The 2,892-nt window shown below is 41.0% G+C and overlaps 1 pseudogene; it reads right to left on the minus strand.

Annotated features, from left to right (window-relative positions):
* Positions 1-70, minus strand: LOC111764819 (U4 spliceosomal RNA; annotated as a pseudogene).
* Positions 71-2,892: the final 2,822 nt, after the last annotated feature.

Raw genomic sequence — 2,892 nt, forward strand, 5'->3', positions numbered from 1 at the left:
TTTTTTCAATTAGCAATAATTGCGCCTCAGATAAACCTCATTGGCTTCAATACTGCCACTGCACAAAGCTAATCATTCTCTTTTTTATAACAGCTATAATGAGATATAACTCACTTCCACACTATTCGCCTATTTAAGGTGTATATTTCAGTAATTTTTAGTATATTCATAGAGATGTGCAACAATAATACAATCAATTTCCATTACTTCCCTCCAAAAAAACCCTGTATCCATTTGATTCTTTCCTGCAGTTTCCATCTCTTTGCTGAAATTGCCTATCCAATCACACGTTTTCAATCTTATTATTAGAGCCTTCAGCATTTTTATCATATTTAGATTAAATTCCCTATCTGATAGTTCCAACATTAGTATTGTGACAGTTTGCTGCTGGATGGACCCCAGAAAATTATGTTCATAGACTTAACCTATTCCTGTGAGTGTAAACCTATTGTAGGTAGGATCTTTTGATTAGGTTACTTCGGTAAGGGTGGGTCTTAGTTCTCTCACTGGAGTCCTGTTTAAATGGGATGAATATGGAAAGAGAGACAGAGAAAGCCAGAACCAAGAAGCTGTGTGCAACAAAACCTAGATAGAAGGGAGAGACCACCAGACACTACCATGGACCTTACCATATGATAGAGGAGTCCAGGATCACCAGCAGCTGGTCTTCAGGGAGAAAGTATTACTCAAAGATGCCTTGATTTGGACACTTTCAAGGCCTCAGAACTGTAAGTTTATAAGTTAATAAATACCCATTGTAAAAGCCAACCCATTTCTGGTATATTGCATTTCCAGCCTAGCAGACTAAAACAAGTATCATATCTAGATCTGGTTCTGTTGGTTGCTTTGTATCTTGACAATGTATTATATTTTCTTTTTAAACAGCATTAATGAGATATAATTCACATACCATCTAATTCACCAATTCAATATTTTTTAGGATATTCATTTTATATTTTCTTCTTTATATGTCTCATAAGTTTTTTGTTGAAAGCCAAACAACTGTGTAGAACAGTAGAGAATGAGTGAAATGTTTTTGTGCCTAGAAATGGGCAGGCTTTTCTTTCTGCTAGACTTTAGTGTGAGGAATTCAGTCTGTCTAGTCAGGAATTAAGCTGGGTTTGAATTTTATCATAGCTATGATTATCATGGCACCACAGGTTTCAAATTCCCCTAGCATTACTTTGTGCTATGGTGCGAGCAGATTTCACAGAGGGTTTTTCCATGTCTGCTCCACCCTCAGGTTTTGCACTGTACCTCAGTGGTCTCTCCCCATGTTCTTGCCCCTCACCCAGAGCACAGTGCTGTTATCTATCATACTATTGAAGCAGCCAATTTAGGGAATCAGTAGACAGATCTGGAACCTGGCAGAAAAATCACCACCATTAACATGTGGATATCAATACCTCCAAGATGGCTGCTGGAAGACCACCACAAGAAATCTCATTAGGAATGAGATTTCCCCTGGAAGCCAGAAGCCCCAGATATTCTCCAGGGACCTTATCATTGGGCCTCCAGGGGAATTGATGAGTGGGGTAATCAATCAAAACAGCAAACAGCTGGGACTCCTCCTATGCCATCGGCAAAGGGGCAGAATAATTAATGGTTGAAAAAACAAGCACAAAGGCCTTTGCCCTGTCTTGGTGCCCGTCCTGGTGCCAGCCCATGTGCCTGTTCCTGCCTTCTGCACCCTGCTCTCACTGTTTTTCACCTTGCCATGATGAACAACATGCAAGTAAAACCTGGGCATTTATAATCTATAATGGGGAACTGTATTCTATAAATCAGCCCTCTTTATCACTTTTCAGCCCTTTCCTCTCTGCCTGGGACCCATGACCTTTATTTTCTCCCATTTCTCTTCCCTCCCTACCTTAATAAATTACTGGCCTAACTAACCTGGCGGGCTCTTGAAACTCATTTCTTGTAGCTTAGCCAAGAACCTAGACAAATCTGGCTACACTATGTTTATTAGTCTGGTGGTGAGGGTGGTAATGGGGGTAGAATGGAGCATTCTCTGTTTTGGTTAATCTTATGCAGACACTGGGTCCCTCGGTCTCAACTTTCTCTGTGATAATCTCAGCTATAGGTCTGGGCACAGGATGTATTACTGCCTTCTCTCCAGGAACAGAGGTTTTTTCTGTTCCCTTCACTGAGTTGCAGTGAGGGTTTACTGCCCTTCCCCCAGCAATTTAAGGTGTGTTTTTTTTTTTTTTCAATAAGAGAGATAAAGAAGAAGGTTCCAGGAAAGTGTGCTGCTCATCTCCCCAAAGCCTATACCACAAGGAACACTTTTTCAGAACTCTCACCCTGCCCCCAATTTTTTTATGAATGTGATCTCTGTGGAAGCAGTAATTTCTCCCAAAATTGTGACATGTCATATTTTCTTTATCCTTTAGTTCAAAATATTTTCTGATTTCTATTGTGATTTCTTCTTTTACCCATGGGTTACTCAGTAATGCATTACATAATTTCCAAAAACTTAGGATTTTGCTAGTTATCTTTGTTATAACTTTCTAACTTAATTCAAAGGTGGTCAGACAACATACTTGGAATGATTTCAGTCTTTTGAAATTTGTTGAAATGTATTTTCTGGCCTAGCACATGGTCTATTTTAGTAATGTTTCATGTGCATCTGAAAACAATTTTACAGTTGTTAGGTACAGTGTTCTATAAATGTTAATTAGGGAAACGGACTTTGGCCCAGTGGTTAGGGCGTCCGTCTACCACATGGGAGGTCCGCAGTCCCTTGACCCGTGTGGAGCTGGCCCATGCACAGTGCTGATGTGTGCAAGGAGTGCCCTGCCACACAGGGGTGTCCCCCGCGTAAGGGAGCCCCACGCGCAAGGAGTGCACCCATAAGGAGAGCCGCCCAGCGCGAAGAAAAGTGCAGCC

The sequence above is a fragment of the Dasypus novemcinctus genome, chromosome 21 (assembly GCF_030445035.2).
Source record: "Dasypus novemcinctus isolate mDasNov1 chromosome 21, mDasNov1.1.hap2, whole genome shotgun sequence".
Taxonomy (NCBI): Eukaryota; Metazoa; Chordata; class Mammalia; order Cingulata; family Dasypodidae; genus Dasypus; species Dasypus novemcinctus.